At 37.6% G+C, this 20,304-nt stretch overlaps 1 protein-coding gene across 7 annotated transcripts in view; it reads left to right on the forward strand.

The window, feature by feature from the left end:
• TMEM164 (transmembrane protein 164) overlaps window positions 1–20,304 on the forward strand; it is a 178,937-nt gene that overhangs the window by 93,005 nt on the left and 65,628 nt on the right. The window lies entirely within an intron of this gene.

The following is a 20,304-nucleotide window of genomic DNA, read 5'->3' on the forward strand; positions in this document are numbered from 1 at the left end:
TTTCTCTGATGAGCTTTCTCTTAACTAGTGATTCCAGTCACTCTGATGAATAACCTTGGTGCTCTTTTTCTAAAATGAAGCTGAGAAACCTTACAGTGGTGGGCATGTGTCATGCCAGTTGGCTTTGGTCTAGTTATTTTGAATGGGTGGGACCCCTCCTGGGCTACATCTGGCCTTAAGGACTTTTATTTTGCAAGTCCTTAGTTGAGCTCAGATTGACTTAAAATAAGACATAGGAGGCTAGGCAACTCTTTCTTAAACCTGACGATCCAATTAGGCAGGAAGCCAGCTTTTGATTTTTCTTTTGCCCTTCCTTCTTGGCCCTTTATATTTTAAAACCTTTTTTTTTTGCTCATTAGCAATAATGAGGAAGCAAGGAAAATAAAATGAACTAATTAGTGTGTGCGCCAGTAACCCAGACGAACATACACTCACATATATAAAGAAAGAGAGAGGGTTGTAGGAAGTTGCCATAGTCAGCTAAAGGATTGGGGGTCATCAGTGAATTTCCATGTGCTGTACTCTGTCCTGTGACTCATTGGCACCAGGGTTTGCAAACCAGCTAGAGAATGCCCAGGTCTCAGTTCCTCCTGATTCACCATCTTTGAAGCTGACACCTTAGAAGAAGGAACGTGTATTCCAGTGGCCTATGTCACAAGTAAGTGCTCTTTGCAGCAAGAATTCTGGAGAAGGTCTCTTTCTGGCTTCAGATGAAGTATCGCAGGGCAATTTTTCTTTTGCTTCTTAAAGGGAAAGAGGAGAGATCTTTTATGGAACTATTGATTATTAGATTAGTAGAGCGCTGAAAGCTTGTCTGGTCTAATTTTAACTTCCAGAGGGGGAATTTAGGAAGATATAATGACTTGCTTAAGATGCCAATGTGGGTGCCTCTAGAACTCAGACCTTCTGACTCAGACTTCAGAGCTCTTTCTGTGTTGTCTGACTGAAATTCGGGGTGAGTTTGAATGCTAATGAGTCAAGGCGCTGGAGATGCTTCTTAGCCTCCCTCCATCTAAGAGTTAGGTCATAGGCTTTTTTGAGAAGCTGAAGAGAATCATAGCGACTATTCCTAAGTAAATACAGAAACATAATTTTGCATACAATTTTACTAGGGACACACAGACTACCACCTCCCGCCCCTCACCCTACAAGCCCATCCATGGATCTCATGTTAAGATTACCCCCTCCCAAGCTGACAGTAGTCCAGGGCTTGGAAATATATGTGCTGCCTAGTTTCTAAGCTCCTTGTCATGTCTGTTGCTTTTTGGATTGATGGTGATGCCAGGTTCCTTATCTATGCCTGTGACTTTGTAAAGAATATCATCTATTCCGGGCTAAACTACCTTCTGGAAAGTGAAAGCCAAGAGGTAGAAGCTAAGTACGATGCCTGTGGAACCTGATTACATGTTAGCTTTTCAATTACTATCTTATTTGGCCCTCAGAATGAGGCACTATGCCCAAGCTGCATCCCCTAGTCTTGTGCCTTTTGCCTTCTAAGGCCCATGAGAGTTTCTTCTGAATGTAGTGTTCTGAGCAAGGGAGATTGAAAACAGAAAAGAAACTTAAAGACACTATATCAGCTCACTTTCCAGACCGAAGACTAGCCTCGCCTGTAGTTGTGTTCGTAGCCATTTGTCTTCTAGAATAATAATAAGAAGAATGATAATGATTTTTATTTCATCAAGCTCCTTTCTTCTAAAAGGCCCAAAGCCTCAAGTATGTTGTTATCTCATCAAAATGTCCTATGTTTGTGTATCCATGTTGATCTCTTATGTAAGTTCTTTTTTCCTTCCTTTACCACCCCTCCTCTTTTGCCCAGTACTTTTTCTCTGTTAGGTGGCTCTTTTGAATGTTTTGAACTCTCTCGGATTGAGTGGAAGAAATTAGTAATGATTTTCTTCATTATTGGGGTAGCTATCTACCACTTGCAATCACCTCAATGTTTTTGGCTACAGCTTAGCTGCTGGCACACCTGGTACCCATGAGTACTGCTTGGGAAACTTTGCTGTCACCAATGCAAATATGCTTGAGAATCTCATTCTTTTCTAATAAGCACATTGAAATGTGCTAATTGGTCTCGAAAAGTTATTTCTGTGACTGGCATATTGAGCTGTTTAAAGAAGTTATAGTTTGGATTTGGGCCCTGAACTAGGGACACACTGCCCTTTTGCTTTCCTGAGAGTACTTAAAACATAAAGAGCTTGGTTTCAAAGTAATCCTTAGCAAAAACAAACAAACAAACAAAAAAACAGTCCTTAGCTTTCTGAATAATTGATTTGGGGAAAATTGTGCTTTAACCTATAAAGGCCAGTGCATTTCTAATCAGTTGAATGCAGTGTGTGAGGATATGGAGGGTTGAGAAGTATCTGGGGTTCCTGGTCAAAACCAAATTCTAAGAACTACCTTAGAATATGTCTAGTTACTACCTATATTTTAAGATTGATCTTTGAGGTTCTTCTGTTCTCCTTGAATCCAGCCTGATCACACTAGTCACTATACAGATTTTTATTGAGCCCTTTTCTCTGTCAAGTATTATACTATATGCTGCAGGGGGTGCAGAAATAGCCAGGGTACATTCCTCACCTTCAGGGAACTTGCAGTTAGAAATAGAAGGCATGAGTGCCTAAAAAGGTATGGCAATACTAGAGCCAGAATCATGAAAAAGGAAAATCACAAGGCAATTCAGGCTAATTGCTAAATTGCAGTTGTTCCAGAGTTCTAAGAAATAGGAAGATAATTACTATTAGCATTTATAGAGTACTCACTATGTGTCAGGTAATGTACATATGTTATCATTTATTTCTCACCAGGACCCTATTTTACATATGAGGAAACAAGTTCAAAGAGGTTAAAGGACTTGTTAGAGTTACATGGTTTGTAGGTGCTCAGGCTAAACCTGTGTTGTGCCCTTTGCACTCTAATGTGCTACCTCCTAGAGTGATTATTAAGAGGTCCAGAAAGGCTTCACAGAGAAATAAGCCTGAACTGAGCCTTGAAAGATGATTAGAATGTGCATGCAAACTGCAGAGGAAGGAGACGCTTCAAGTTAAGGGAAGACCATGTCCAGAGGCATGGAAGTAGGACATAGTAAACTAACTCATCATTGAAATTCTGAAGAGTAAGATGGAGAATCATGAATTCCAGAGGGAGGGAGGGAAGGAGGGAGGGAGAGAAAGAGATGCAGAGGAGGGAACTTGGGTTAGTTAACTTCTATGGGTCTCAGTTCTCTCATCTATAAAATTGAGGTGAAATTGTGCCTATCTCCTTAAGGCAGTTCTGAGGATTAACTTAGTTAATATTTGTAAAGCACATAGCACAGCACCTGGCAAATAGGAAGCTCTCTGTCAATGTTAGATATTCATTATTAGTCTTTGATCCCCACAAAGCCCTGTAAAGTAGGTATTAGCATTTCCATTTTACAGAATGAGGCTTAGAAAGTTTAAGTAACTTGCCCAGGGACACACAGGAATCACCAGAGCTGGTCTGAGAACTTTGGTCATCCTGATACCAAAGCTCATGGTTTTCCTTCTTCCTCTTTCTTGTTTAGATTGATTTTCAAGTAGTAAGCCAAATCAACCTTTTGTGATAAATTTTATATAATATTCATTAGAGATTAAGGGGAGCGATCATACTTTTAGGATTTTTTAAAACAAAAATCATGCATGCTCATTGGAAAACCATTCAATCAGAGGCAGAGGAGTATAAAGAGAAGCTATTTATTTTGCCCCATCAACTTTTAATCTTATCCCTCCTACGAGTAAGTTATGTTAAAGATTTGTATGTCTTTCTATATTTTTATTTTGCTCATAAGTGTAGATAAAGAGTTTCATTTCTACGGTTGTTGGTTTGTTTTAGTTGAGGTTTCCTAAACAATTGGCATTACACTATAAACAGTACTCCAGTATATTTTCCTTTAACATAACAGGAGATAATCAGTAATCTTTTCAGATATTGACATAACTCATTCTTTTCTAATAGCTGCTTAGCACTCCATAGTTTGATCAGACTATATATTCATCTTGTCCCCAGATTCCCAGCACTGCATCATAACTATTGTCTGTGGGCAAGGATGTGTCTTTTGTGGTATCTGTCCCCTGCAGGGCCTCACACCTAGGACATGGTAGCATATACAGGTAGAATAAATGAATGCGTCAACCAACTTGAACCTCTGTATCGCTCAGATAAATTCCAAGTAGCCCTCTCACATACCTGAGATCTTGGGTGTGAAGACAGAGGGATGATAGATGATATTTTTCCCAGACAAATTATTTTTTAAATCACTTAAAATAATGTTTCCCTTATCACAGCAAAAGACATACTCACTGTTGAAAATTTGTGAAATACAGAAAAGTATACATAAAAAAGTAAGCCACCAATATGAGAGTGGTTATTTCTCAATACATTAAAAAACAACAACAACAACAAAAAGCACGAGGCTTTTGTGCCTGTCATTAAAAATGTGTAAATGTTTTCTTTACAAAAGTAACATATTTAAAATGGAAAGAATAGAAAACAGAAAAACACAAGAATAAAATAGAAGTCACTGAGCAGTAATAGCTGTTAGCATTGTTTGCTGTGCATTCTCAGTCTTTTTGTTTCTGCATAGATGTTAAGAGTTAGTATAGTGTAGTGATCAAAAGTAGGAACTCTGGATCCAACCTGTCTGTGGCTCCTCTACCTTTAGCCCTGTGACCTTGAGTAAATTACTTAACTTCTGTGACCTCATTTTCTTATCTGTAAAACAGCGCTCAGATGAATGGAAATAATGTGTGAAAGGCACTGAGCCCAGTGTCTGGCACATATAGTAAGTACTTAATAAGTGTCAGATGCCATCGATGTTATTACTGTTCCTAATATTATCTTAGAAATTGAGGGGGTTCCTATTGGCGTGTGCTTTTGATGTTAGTCTTTGGAACTTTGGCCCCACCTGGCTCCCTGAGCTGCTAGGTGATAATGAAGTGAAGGGGGCTTTGTTTCTGAATAAGCCTTGCTGAGGGAGATTAAAATTCCCTGGCAGGCTTTCTTTTCCACATTGACTAATAGAACCTTTGTTTTTTGTATGTTTCCAAGACAGCCTGCTTGATTAGGGAACTGGCCAACCTTCTTTTCTCCCTCCTGACAGGTGAATTAGGCCCACTTCTGGTTTTTCTTCCTATTTGAATAAAATGTCCTGGCCTTTGGGTTTGTCTTGAGGCAAAAACCCCTGAATCCATGGGGGAATGGAAGTAGTGAATGAAAGTGTCAGGGCAGCAGCCTTTTTGCCTCCAGAGCTTGCTTGGTTTTTGTCTTAGTTCTGTTTTCCTAAAGTGATAAGAAGGAACTGGCCGTTGTAACCTACACTTTTGCCCCAAACTTGAGCCACTACTCCAAACAGTACTTCTTTATGCAATAAAAAAAGCCTTATCTAGTGGGTGATTTTACTCTCTTCGGTCTGTGGACAGGTCCTTCTCAACCCTGGCTGCATGACTAGAATCACCAGAATCGATTTCAAAACATACTCATTTTAAGAAAGCAATTCATGGAATTCCTGTGCGCAGCCAGGGTGGCTCTGCTGTGCACTCTTTTCCAGTACCTCCCTGCCACTGACTTGGAGCTTTGAACAGTTAACCTTACCTCATCAAACAGTAGTTTCCCCATTCATCCACTGGGATAAGTTATATCTGCTCTCTCTAGCTCACAGGTCATAAACAAAATATAACAGATAACAAAAGATAATAAGAGATAGCAAAGAGCTTTGAAAAATATTTAAAAAGCACTACACGAAAGAGTACTTCCCTTGTTCTGCTTTCAGTCATTATTTTAAGGGGGGGGAGGTAATTCAGATATTACTTATGTATCATAACTTTATCCTTTTAAAGTGTACAATTCCATGTTTTTTTTAGTACATTCAGAGCTGTACAACCATCACCACTATTTAATTTTAGAGTATTTTCATTATCCCCCAAAGAAGTGTTGTTTCCATTAGCAATGTCTCCCTATTTTCGTCTCCAGCCCTGGCAACCACTAATCTACTTTCTGTCACTATGTAGTTGACTATTCTGGACATTTCAGATAAATGGAATCATATAATATGTGGTCTTTTCTAACAGACTTTTTCTCTTAGCATGAAGTGTTTAAGTTCATCCATGTTGTTGCACTTGTCAGTACTTCACTCCTTTTAATGGCCGAATGATATATATTTTTTGTATTTGTTAACCTAAAAATAAAAAGCCAAAATGAGGAGCAGCAAGCATTTATTTGAAATTTAAAGAATATTTATTTAGGAAGCAATGATTCAGACAGAGCCTGAATAGTATTCAGATTAGGAGGTGAAGGCAATGGGTGTTTGTGAGAAAGGGAAGGAGAAGTATTACAGGAATAGAAGAAAGGAATTTCTATAGGTGCAGATAAACTAACATAGTTTATCTAATTCTAAAGAATGTCTTTAATTTTCATTCCTATAGTCACAGATGTCTGTTATCTTTGCAAACAGCTGTTTGGAATACAGTGATGCTTTAGGCACAGTCCAAAGGCTATTTTGTACTGGTTTAACGTTTCAAAGGTTTGAGGAATAAGATGTGCTATGCAGTTCCTCTGGGATGGAAGCTCTGACTCTGAAATGGTTCCGTTTATATTATTTTTCAGAGGTATACCACATTTTGTGTATCCACTTATCCACTGATAGACATTTGAGTTGTTTCCACCTTTTGGCGATTGCGGATATTGTTGCTATGAATATTCCTATAAATCTGTTTGACTGTCTGCTTTTGGGTAGATATCTAGAAGTGGCATTGCTGGGTCATATGATGACTCCATGTTTAACCTTTTGAGGAACTGCTAGACTGCTTTACAAAGTGACTCTACCATTTTATATTTCCACCAGCAGTGTATAAGAATTCCAGTTTTTCTGCATCCTTACCAACATTTTTTATTACCTGACTATTTATTATAACCATCATAGTAGGTGTGTATAGTACTAACTCATTGTGGTTTTGATTGTATTTCGTGATGACAAATGACGTTGGATATTGTTCTATGTATTTATTAGCCATTCGCATGTCTTCTTTGAGGAAACATCTTTTTAAATCTTTTCCTATTTTTATTGGGTTGATTTTAATTGTTCAGTTGTGAGAATTCTTATTTGTTTTTGACACTAGACACTTACCAGATATATGATTTTAAATATTTTCTCCAATTCTGGGGGTTTTCTTTGCATTTGAAGCACAAAGTCTTTAAATATTGATAAATTCTAATCTCTAATTTTTGCTGGCTGCTTGTGCTTTTGGTGTCATATGTAAGAAACTATTGCCTAATCCAAGATCATGACATTTTATGATTATGTTTTCTCCTAAAAGTTTCATAATGTTGGCACTTGCATTTAACTTTATGATTTATTTCAAGTAAATTTTTATACAAAGTGTGAGGAAGGGGTCCAAATTCATTCTTTTGCACATGGATAGTTGTCCCAGTACCATTTGTTGAAAAGACTCTTTCCTGTTGAAATGTCTTGGCACCTTTGTCAAAATCAGTCAAAATAAATGTAAGGGTTTATTTCTAGATTACTAATTCTATTCCATTGATGTATATGTTTATCCTTATGCCAGGGCCACGTCGTCTTGATTATTATAGCTCTATGGAAAGTTTTGAAACTGAGAAGTTGAGTCCTCTAAATTGGTTCTTCTTTTTCAAGATTGTTTTGACAATTCTGGGACTCTTGTCTTTCCATATGAATTCCAGGATACTTTTGTCAATTTCTGCAAAGCAGCCAGCTGGGATTTTGATACAGCTGCATTGACTATAAATCAATTTAAGCAATATTGTCACCTTTGCAATATTAAGTCTTCCTATCCATAAACACAGTATCTCTATTTATTTAGATCTTTAATTTTTTCAACGATGTTTTATTGTTTTGGAGTATAGATATTGCACTTTTGTTAAATTTATTCCTGTGTATTTTATTCTTTTTGATGGTATTGCAAATGGAACCGTTTTCTTAATTTCATTTTCATATTGCTCATGCTACACTGTAGAAATGCAGTTAATTTTTCTGTATTGATTTTATACCCTGCAACCTTTCAAAACTCATGTATTACTGCTAGTTGTCTTTCTTTCCTTTTTTTTTGATGTGGACTTTTTTTCAGATTTCCTAGAGATAAGATCATGTCTTCTACAAATAAAGATAGTTTTACTTCTTTTCAATCTGTATGTGTCATACTTTTTTCTTGCCCAATTGCCATGGCTAGAACCTCTAGTAGAGTGTTGAATAGAAGTGATAAAAGTGGACAACTTTGTCTTATTCCTCATATTAAGGGGAATCATGCAGTCTTTCATCTTCAAGTATGATTTCAGCTGTGCCATTTTCACAGATGCCCTTATCAGGTTGAGGAAGGAGGGTTCTTTAGTAACCTTTAATAAATGTTGTTAGGGAACTTAGGATAGCAGGAGGTTGTTTGATGTGGAAGTACTTAGTCATTCTGAGTTTGGAATTACTTAGGATGAGGAAATTTCACTTCTTTCCAAGGGAGGCATGTGATGTTTCAGAGATGCTAAGTCATCTGCATTCAAATTAAAATATGGAATCATAAGTATATTAAGAAGAGCAGTAAAAGCTAATAGAGTTTCTGTTCAAATACAGTGATACTGCTTTGCCATGAGAGAACTAGAGGGAAATATAATACTTCAGGGCTGGCATACAGTAGGAACTCAATTAATATTTATTGGATAGCTGGTATGCTTAGTTCAGGTGTATTAATTAGTCAGTTTGGACTGCCACAACAAAACCATAGACTGAATGCTTAAACAACATAAGTTTATTTCTTACAATTCTGAGGCTCGAAATCCAAGATCAAGGTGTCAGCGTGGTTGTGTTCTGATGAGGGCCTTCTTCCCAGCTTATAAATGGCTGCCTTCTTATTGTGTCCTCATATGGCAGGGAGAATGCCCTCCAACTTTCTGGTGTTTCTTCTTATAAGAGTTTTAATTTCATTGTATAAGCTCCACCCTTATGACCTCATCTAAACCTAATTATCTCCCAAAGCCTCCACCTCCAAATACCTTCATAATAGGGGTTAGGGCTTCAACATATGAATTTGTCAGGGACACAAACATGCAGTCCATAACAGTAGGTTAGAATACTATACACACCAGGTGTGGCATAGGCAAATGTGAAATATTAGTATTCATAACAGGGAATGGTGGGACACAGTCAGACACTCATAATAACAGCTACCATGTATTGAGGACTTACATATGTGCCCAGAAATGTGCTAGATTCATTACTTCCCTCTTCTCGGTTAATTCTCACAGCAGCCTTGAAATGTATGTGATCTCATTTATATAGAGAAGTGAACTGAGACATAATAAAGTCATTAAGCAGTCCACCCAAAGGCACTCAACTAGTGAATGACAATGTTGCAAAATAGGACCCAGGATTCTGTTTTCAAAGCCTGTTCTCTTTCCACTACACCATGCCATCTTCCTCACTGCACCTTGAGTCCTTGTAACTCAAAAAGTGGTCCACAGGCAAGCCAAATTGGCTTCCCCTGGGTACTTGTTAGAAATTCAGAATCTTAGGCCCCATCTCAGACCTATAGAATGAGAGAATCTGCATTTTAACAAAATCTTCTAGGGATTGGTGTGCACATGAAACTCTGAGAAGGCCTGGGAAGAAAATCAAGAGAAAGCAAATTGACCAATATATAGTGTACAAAGGAGCAAAGGCAACTCAATACTGCTCAGCTCTTATTCTGCTTCTGTTCTTTCTTTAAGGAGACTTATCATTGAACAGGTGTGGGTGGCACATACCTGACAGAGATGGAGCTCTTCCTAGTGAAACATTCAACTATTGTAAATGAGGCTTAAACTATAGGGCTTGACAAAAGTTAAGATCATTTTTTACTTTACTATACATGAGTTATACCTTAATAAAAAAGAATTAAAAAAAGTTAGGACATGAAATCAACTGCAAGTGAATTTTTAAATTCATAGAGAATAATAGGTAAAGTACTCCAAACCAAGGTTGAAGAGCTATTTTGAGTTTTGAACAGAAGCAAAGATAAAATTCCGAGAGTTCTAGATTCTTGATACTTCCATTCAGAACAGCCTCTAGCCAAATTAAGGAACACTATATGAAGCAGAAAGGAGAAATAGGCAAAGACCTCAGGATGCTCTCCTCTTACCTCAACAGCTGTCCTCCCAGTCTCCCCTATGTCCCACACACCTAGGACCTTATGTAAAGTAATTTGGACTTTAAGAGAAACTGAGAGGTTAGAAAGTCAAAGAAGAGGGTGATCATTTCTAAGTTCCTGTACTACATGGGTTCCAATTTGAGGAAACTTTAGCGGTAGGAGCTGACCCAGGAAAGAAGTTTTGGGCAGAGAAAATCTTGCTTACGTCAGGAAGTTCTCTAAGGTAGTAGATAGTATGTGTATAATTTTATGTATCTTTAATTTTATTTATGAAAAGTTGAAAAATACATTAAAGTAGAAAAAAATTACCCGAATGCATCCATTACCCAGTTCAGCAATTATGAACTCATAGCCAATGTTTTTTATTTTTTAGTTTTTTAATCAGTGCACCTCCACTTCAAACTGCCCTGTCACTCAGTCACAAACACTTAACCCCTGGATGATTTTGTAGGAAGTCTCATTTAATTTTAACTGTAAATATTTTCTTATACATCTCTAAAATATGAGGACTCCACACACACACACACACACACACACATATACACACACACATTTGCAATATCATTATAGTATCTACACTAATTATCAGTCCTTCTTTAACATTATTAAATACCCAGTCAGCAGAGTACAGGTTTCTAATCCAGCCAGATTGCTGTTCCAGTCCTGCTTCTACACTATCATAGCCCTTCTCTGAGCCTGCTCCAGATTGTAAAATGAGGATGACCATAATAATTTCTAAATCTTCAATAAAATAATACATGAAAAGTGCTTACCACAATGCCTAGTACTTCTGTAAGTGCTCAATAAAAATTAGCTAAGATGATTATTAATACTATAAAACATTTGAGTTGCTATTAAGGTACCTTTAAGAATGTTTTTGACTTAGAATCAAGAGGCAGATTCGGAGCCCAGGAAAAACATTTTGGGGGGGGGGGAAGAAACAAAACAACTTTCAAAGTGGCCTAAAAAGTCCCAAGAGAACACCGATATGAATTGCAACTAGAAATGATAGGGTTCTATACTTTTCCTCCACTGTATATAGTTTATTCCCCCCTGAGATTACTGTTACTTGTGGAGAAGCTTGTGCATGTTGAATAGTTCCCTTCCTTCACTGGAAGAGAGAGGGGGTGGGATGTGAGGTGCTAGCGCTGGAAGAGACTCGGGGCAGGGAGGAGCATTGCAAGTTAAAGGGGGGCAGGGGCTTCAGAATCCTTGTTCAAGAAATGAAGCGTCAAGTTCGCTGGGTAGTCATGGGCTTAAAGTTCACCTTGTGGGGACTGGCCTGCACAACCCTACACTGTGCATGGTCTCGTAGCATGAGGCAGGCTCATCTTCTTTTGTTGCCCCAAGTATCATTCTCTTTCCCCTGGGGTGTCCTTGCTCTCTGCTTCCTGTTCCAGGCATCAGCTGAAAGCTTTTTAATAAAAATGGAACTGAAAGAAAGAATGATAAGGTGTCTGATTTTAACCTGACATGAGAGAACACCAGATGTTTCATTCTGTCTGAAGGTTCGAGGGAGGAAAAGTAATTAGCAGCTGCTACTGATTTAGCAACAGACACCTGCTAAATGAAAATCTGTAAAACTCGCCAGGCTTGGCACCGAAAGTGCATATGCTGTTCTCAGGCATTTCTGGGAATTGTAAATTATGTTGGCCCAAAATAGGCTGTGGGTGGGTGGGTGGATGGCTGTGGGCTGCAGAAGGGGTGGGGGACTCTAAAGAAGCTGAACATGTCCATATAGATCAGCAGTATGTTTTTTTCTAAGATGACAGCAGCTTAGAAATGGCTGTTTGGTAGGTGAATAGTAAGAAAGAGAAGATAATTAATCTTCCAGAAGCTGCCTTCTTATTCCCTGCTTCTGGCTTGACTCACAGGCTGCCTGCTGAGGGCCATCACATGGGGTAGAAGTAGGGCTGACAGGATGGTAGGGCGAATCCTGCTTCCTATACTCCCCCTGCTTATCCAAGAGAGCATACGTCTCCTCCACCAAGCGCAGTGAGTGTCAAAGCAGGAAGTACCCTCAACTCTGTGCTCAAGGCAGCTGTAACAGTTACAGACTGTTGCCTCAAGGAGTCATCTCAACATCTTCTGCTGAGCTTGTTCTTTGTTTTGCCTGGGAAGGAGGCTTATGCTTATCTATAGCTTTTACCTTTCCAGAATTCTTTTCCAAGTAGACATTAACTACTGCTCTCCACCCCCATTTTCCTAAAGCACACTGAAACACAAACAATAGAAACAGGAATTCATAAAGAGGGGTTTAGGGAGGGAGGGAGGGAAGGAGAGAGAGAGAGGGAGAGAGAGAGAGAGAGAGAGAGAGAGAGAGAGAGAGAGTGTGTGTTGGAGGGTGCAAGGTTCTGTATGAAATGGGTATTCCAGTTATGACTGATTAATAAGAAAGCCAATCTGTAGGTGATCTAAATGGTGTTGAAAGAATTGGGCCACTTCTGTTTGTGCCTCATACCACATTCACTGTACGTAACTGTTGTTGCTTAGTCTCCAAACTAGGCCAGAGGTCAGCAGCAGCTTGTGCCAAAGGAATAGGCCCTGTTCTGTTTCCAGTCTTGAGTAAAGGGATGGTGGCTTACCCTGTGGGGCAGGGGCCAGGAGGTGCTGTTGGCAGATGCATGGACAGCTGTCCTGAGAAAATACTGCCTAGAATTTTATTCTGGCAAGATGTTTCAGTGTGGGTAAAGACTAAACTCCAAGTTCCAAAGGTGGAACTAAGAGATGATTCTAGCTCAGAGCGGAAGAAGGAATAGTAGAGGATCTCCAGTTTTCAGCTAGAATTGGGGGAGTTCCACCTTCAGAGTATAGACAGCATTCCTATCAGTCAGTACCAATAGGTGGAATAACCATAGCACAAATAGTGATAACAAGTTGCCTAGAAAGAGACCCAGGGACCGTGTCTATGATGGAGTGTACTAGATGCACTCATGGCTGTTATTAAAGAAGCCAGGCATACCTGGGCTGAGTCCCCACCAACCTACTAAAAGTATGTTGCTCAAAACCCATTACACTCTTAATAATAATTCAGACTAGCTCGTGTGCCAAAGTTCCAGTGACCTCTCAGCAACAGAATTAATAATTTTCCTTCATAACCTAAGGCCTATAGGCCTCAACTAATTGGAAGAATAATTTTGGTCCCTGGTGACCAAAGATAGCATGTCTCATCCCAAGGTGATATTTGGTTGATGAGCCCAGGCCTAACCATCAGGGTTTTGTTTTTCCAGGGATCCTGTTAATAGAGGGGGTTGGGTAGGGCTTGAGCCTCCACTCATCTCAAACTCCAGTGCACATGGAAGAGCCTGCTTCTCAGCACACATGTGACTGCTGGGTGTAACATGGACTGCCACCTTTGATATAGGTTGGAAACTCCAGGCTGGAGCATTTTATCCTTCTTTCTCTTCCTTCTAGCCTTTTTTTTGGGATTTATTAGATATTTTTTTTCTCATTCTTTTTTCCCTTTACTGGTTTAGAAGTTATACACACTCACTATTTCAGTGACTATTTTTCAATGGTTATCTGACCAGTGTTAACATGCATACTTGTCAAAGTCTAGAGTTAATATTTTTACTTTCTCAAATGATATAAAAACCTTATATTATTTTTTGGTAATAGCTTTATTGAGATATAATTTACATAACAAAATTCACTCATTTAAAGTATATAATTTAATATTTTTAATATATTCACAGAGTTATGCAACCATCACTACAATTTTACAACATTTTCATCAAGCTCAAAAGTAACCTTTACAGCCCCTCAACAACCCTAAGCAACAACTTATCTAATGTTTATCTCTATAAATTTGCCTGTTTTGATCATTTTGTATCATTGGAATGTATAACGTGTCCTTTCATGTCTGGCTTCTTTCACTTATCGTAATGTTTTGAAGTTTCATCCATGTTGTGGGATCTATTCGTACTTCATTCCTTTTTATTGGCTAATAATACTTAATTATATGGATATACCATATTTATTTATCCATTCATCAGTTGATGGACATTTGGATTGTTTCCACTTTTTGGCTATTAATGAATAATGCTGCTATGAACTTTCATGTACAGCTCTTTGGGTTGACAATTGAAAAAATCTCTTGGTATATATGAATGTATATACTGTGAGATAGGGTTACAATTTCATTCTTCCATATGTGGACCTTATAACATTTTAATTATTCAGCACCCTCAACTTATATGCTTGTGTATTATCATGTATTTTAGTTCTCTATTGTTTTAGCCTTTCTTTTAAAAATTATACAAGATATTATTGCCTCATACAATCAATGTTTTTCTTTTTCAGATTTACCTACATAATTGCCACTTTCTTTGCTTGCTATTTTTCATTGCATCTCACACCTTCCATTTGACATCACTTTGTCTTTGCTGGAAGTCTATCTTTTAGATTTCCCTTTAGAGATAATCTGATTATGGCAAACTCTCTCTCTTTTTTGTATAAAATGTTTCATTCTTGAGAGAGATTTTTACTGGATTTGTAATTATTTTTCTCCCAACACAATTAAGATGTAATTTTACTATATTCTGTCTTCTATTGTTGCTTTGAAAAGTCAGCAGTCTTAACTTTTGCTCCCTGAAAAGTAATCTCTCTATTCTTTTCTCATTGCTTTTAAGATCTTTTGTTTGACAAATGCCATATTATTTCACTTACATGTAGAATCTAAAAATCAAAACAAACAAATAAGACACAAACTCATACAAATGATAACATTTTGATGGTTGCCAGATGGGAAGGAAGTTGGGGATGGGCAAAAAAGGGAAAGGGATTAAGATATACAAATTGTTAGTTACAACATAGTCATGGGGGTCTAAAGTATAGCATAAGGAATATCTTCAGTAATATTGTAATAACTATGTATGGTGTCAATGGATACTAGATTTATTAGGGTGATCACTTTGAAAGTTATATAAATGTCTAACCACTATGTTATATACTTGAAACAAATATAACATTGTATGCCAACTGTAACTAAAGAATAAAATTATGAAAAATAAATGAAACAACAACAACAACAACAACAACAAAAGTCTTCTCTTTGTCTTTGGTATTCTGGAGTTTTAGTAGGATATGTTTCAGTGTTGATTTGTTTTTGCTCATCTATTTGAGTCTTTGAGCTTTTTGAGTCTGTGGGTATATGTCTCATCAGGTTTATAAACATTCTCAGCTATTATACTTTCAACTATTACCTCCGTCCCATTTCCTTTTCTTCTGGGCCTACATTTAGAGTCCTGTTAATCCATTTTACTCTGTCTGCCACATCTTTTAGTCTTTATTTTATATTTTTCACTTCTTTGTCTTACTATGCTGCATTTTGTATAATTTCTTCAGCTCTCTATTTCAGTTAATTACTCTTTAGTTGTGCCTTTTCAGTAACTAAACCTATCAATTAAAACTATAAATAGAGTTTGAAATTTCAATTTTTAAAAATTTTTACAAACATATTAAACATAGTCTATAATTATTATATTTGAGGGCCTTAAAGATATGTTTTCATTGGTTCTTGACTTATTAATGTGTTTAGGTTTTATTTTAAATATTACTGTTGTTGCTGTTGTTGTTCTTTTACTGTATATTATTTATTTTTCTTGAGATTTTATTTGTGGGAATTTTTTGAATCCTGAATTCCATGTACTTGAGAGCTATAGGACATTTTCCTGGGAACCGCCTGTCATTTCTATGAAAAAATATTCTGATTCCACACTTATCATTTAGATTTTTGGAGCTTGGCCTACTGTAGTGTTCCTCCAAGTATATGTTAAGCATTTTTGCATCTAGACTTCATTAGGGAGCTTTATTAAAACACAGAATGTTGGGCTCCATCCTAATGTGCCCAAATAAGATTTTTAAAACAAATCTGTGATGAAAATAAAGATTTTTCATATTCTTTCTGTGTCAGATTATCCAGGAGCAGCTGCAAGTCTGAGTTCACCTTTCGCACTGATAGAAAACTTACAGGCAGACTTGGAACATTGGAAGAGATTTAGAATGGGAGAGTTAAGCAGAGAAGAAAATAAAAGAAGCAGAAAAAAAGTGAGCAGAGTCTACTCATGCCGGCAGGTTGTCCAGTACCATCACCATTTCTGGTGGCCTCAGGCAGACACGTGATACTTACCTTCCCTTGATTTAAGGATTCATAAACCTGGCTCCAGTGTATAGCAAAGGGAATGGTCCTTGTTCAGGGGACATTTTAGAGGCAGCAGGGTAGTAAGACATGCCTTACAAATGGCTGCCTGGCCCACTGGTTGCCTCCAAGCAAGGGCCCCCAAGGAGTAGAAGATTAACTAGACTCCCTGTTTAGTTGGTGGGTATAGTGGGATGGGTGATGAGTGCCCTTGAGCTATTTTGACTGAGCTGAGAGCCAAATTTCTGAAGCTTTTGTCCCTTTCTTTACTCTTGTGCTAGTGTGGGGTTGGACTTATTTCAAGCCATCTGATGCTCATGTCCTTTGAAGGCACTGAAATATAGACAAATATGGTACCATAGGCTGGGCTGATGAGGGACTAGGAATTTAGTACCTTTCATCTCATATCTTCTACTCTACATGGTTTACATTTTCTATGTGGAATCTGTAACCCAAAGGAGGGGAGAATGATGTCATGGTCATGTCTATGGTACAAAAAGCCCTCATGGAGCCCATGTTCCATCACCTAACCAGGAAAATCAACCCTGAGTAAGTCATTCTGAGGGCATAGTTTGGCCTCTGCACACAAGCTGATTGTATTTTGACTTGCACTGCCCTGGTTCCTCTGTAGGCCTTATGAGCAATATCTGTCATTAGCCTTTCCCCTGAGTTCTGTGGAGAGAGCCACACGAATATTTAGTTTTCCCTTTTAAGACCTAAAGTACCTTCTTATGTCCTCAAGTCTCCTTTCCTTTTTCCACATAAAATTTGACCTTTTGTCCCAGTCTAAAGAAGGGGTAAATCTAGATTTAGTGACTTTGGATACCCTTGGGTCCACTTTGATGGTAGCTAGGTAGGTTAGGCCTTCAGGTTTCCTAGTAGACCCTATTTCTTTTCCATTAAGGAAACAGCCTGGAGTATCAAACATACAACAGTAGTTAAGATCACGTATTCTGGAATTAGGTTTCCTGGGTTCACATCTTGACTCAGCCATTTAATACACCTGGAGAGCTCAGACATGTTATTTAAATGAACCCTCACTCTTTTTGAACAGACCTTGGGAGCACAAAATTGGGGTAACCATATTTAAAATACTTGATTCATATCAAACTCTTCCATTGGTCTGTTCATGGCCTGAATTAATTTTCTTCACTTGTCATTTATTTCTTTATGGATAACATAATAAACTATGATGAACCTAACCCAAGAACTAGCCACATCAATAATGATTTATGTCTGCATAAGTGCTTCCCATCCTGCTTCCTATCTCTCTACCCTCCTCGATGGACCTACTGGCCTGAATTTTCATTATTATCCTTTTGTACTTTTTGAAAATAGACTTTATCTCTCTCATATGTATGTGTAATCCTAAATAAGATATTATTTAATTTTAGTTGTTTTTTGGTCTTTATAAAAAGAGTATTATGCTATATGTAGTCTTCTTGGATTTGCTTGTTTTATTCAGTGTTATATTATTAATATTCATTGCTATTATTGAGTATAACTGTAGTTACATTTTCACTGAGGTATAATATTCTATCATATAAATATATTGCAATGTCCATTCTCCTTGAAGTGAGCATTTAATCTTTTCCAGTATTTCACTATTACACAAACCTCTGTGCTTTAGTTTTTGCATCTTAAAATTAAAGAATAACAATAGAGGCTACCTCATAAATGTGTTATAAGGATGAAAGGAGTTAATTGTTGTAAAGTTTCATACAGGGCCTGGCTCAATAGTATATGGTTGGGCCGTGTATTAATTTGTTTGGGTTGTCATAACAAATACCATAGACTGGGTGGCTTAAACAATAGGAACATTTCTTCACAGTTTTGGAGGCTAGAAGTCTAAGATCAAAATGTCACTAGTGTTGGTTTCTTCCAAGGGCCTCTCTCTTTGACATGTAAGTGGCCGTCTTTTCTGGCATCTTCATGTGGTCTTTCCTCTCTGTCTCTCTGTATGCTCATCTTCTCTTCTTGAAGGACAGCAGTCATATTAAATTAGGGCTTACCCATAGGACCTCATTTTATCTTAATTTCTCTTTTAAAGGCCTTATCTCTAAATACAGTCACATTCTGAAGTTCTGGCTTCAAAATCTGAATTTTGGGGGACTGTAATTCAGCCCATAAGAATCAGTAATTATAAAACCGTTATGATCATCATTATCTTCTTTACCTCCTTACAGCTCAGGAAAATGCATCAGACTTAGTTATGACATATCTGGTGAGAACACTCAAATGTTATTTCTTACTATTATTATTAGGTGGTCAGAACACCAGTGCTTGCTTTCTTGCCTTCTCAGAAATGACTTTTGTTGTTGTTGTTGTCGTTGTTATTTATGCCTATAGCAGCTGGTATTCCTAGGTAGTCTCCCATCCAAGTACTAACTAGTCCCGATCCTGCTTAGCTTCTGAGATCAGACATCGGGCTTGTTCAAGGTGGCATTGCAGTAGACCATAGACCATGGCTTCACTGGGGCTCAAACCCAGGACCTTTTGCGTGTAGAGAAGACATGCTAACAGCTACACTATGGAACTATGTCCGAGAAATGACTTTTGATACCAGCAACAATGCTAAAGAATGGCACTTTGTGGTTTCACAGAATGACAGGCAACTCCTAAGTCTGTTAGAGGCAGGAGAAGAGGAGCTAGGAAGTTTTATTTTCATCTTGGTTAAAGAAAACAGCTAAATGAAGCAGCATATCCACAGGCTGGCCGACGCAAAATTACTACTCAGTAAAGTTCTATGGGCTTGCCTGGCCAAGGCAGGCAGGTCTGGGCTGCTATATCTTTTACACTAGGAAATACACTTGCACAAGTAGATGTACCATCAGGTACGGCCACCTGAGAACCACAACTCTTTCCTCTGGCTCGGTCAAGGGCTCTAAGTACCAAGAAGGAAGTCAGGAACTACCCTGATAGGGTTTGGACTCCAAAAATAAGGACCTGTCTCCCCCAACCTGTTACTCACCACTCCCTCTCTCCACATCAGACCATGAGAATCTGTCCTAACTGGGGATGGAGGTGGGATCACAAGCGGAAGGTACAATGAGAAGAAAGGATTTGAGGGAGTTTATAGACTCTCCCTTTTATATGTTATTTTCTTTATATGCTCCAATACTCTGAGAGAGAGGGGGTTCTTAAAAAGTAGAAAATTCACACTAATCCTTAGTAACTAAATACAGTCTCTTGTTTAAGGATTCCTGCAATATAGAGATATGAAGAATATAACATGAAAATTCTCCCCTCTCACTCCTCAGAGGTAACTGTTGCTAACAGTTTGGTACATTTTTCTTTTGACCATTTTCTTCAACTTTTAAAAACTTTTAGCTACATGGTTAATAAATAAATATATTTATTTGTTGTAAAAATCCAACTATATAAGTATATAGAATTCAAAGTCAAGATTTCTCCTTCCCTATTCCAACTTCTCCTTCCCAGTCCTGCTCCCCTCGCCAGTTTGGTAAATATGATCCCAGTCCTTTGTTATGCATTTATAAACATCTAAAAATACAAATACTAATTTACCCTTTTTCCTACAAAAAGGATCATGCTTTGTAGACTATAAATTTGCTCAGTTTTACCTACCAAATGGTTGTATCTCCTTTCTTATAAATGGTTGCATAGTTAGACTTCCAGAGTATTTTTTGATGACTCTCCTGCTAATGGACATTTAGTTTGCTTTTATATTATTACATATGTTTTGTTATTACAAATAATATTACAGTGAACATCTTTATACATACAGGTTTGAACATATATACAAGTATCTCTGTTAGTATAAACTCCCATAAGTGACATTAGTGAATCAAAGTAAATGGGTATTTAAAATTTTTGAAGAATATTGACAAATTGTTGTTCAAAATGAGTGCACCTTGTTTTTTTATTTCAGTTTATTAGTTCAGATTTATTTCATTTAAATTAAAAAATACCTTTTATTATAAAAGTTTTCAAACATATTGAAGAGTCGAATAATAGTATAGTGAACGATGATGACTA

This window comes from Rousettus aegyptiacus, unplaced genomic scaffold, assembly GCF_014176215.1.
Source record: "Rousettus aegyptiacus isolate mRouAeg1 unplaced genomic scaffold, mRouAeg1.p scaffold_m13_p_9, whole genome shotgun sequence".
NCBI classification, from domain to species: domain Eukaryota; kingdom Metazoa; phylum Chordata; class Mammalia; order Chiroptera; family Pteropodidae; genus Rousettus; species Rousettus aegyptiacus.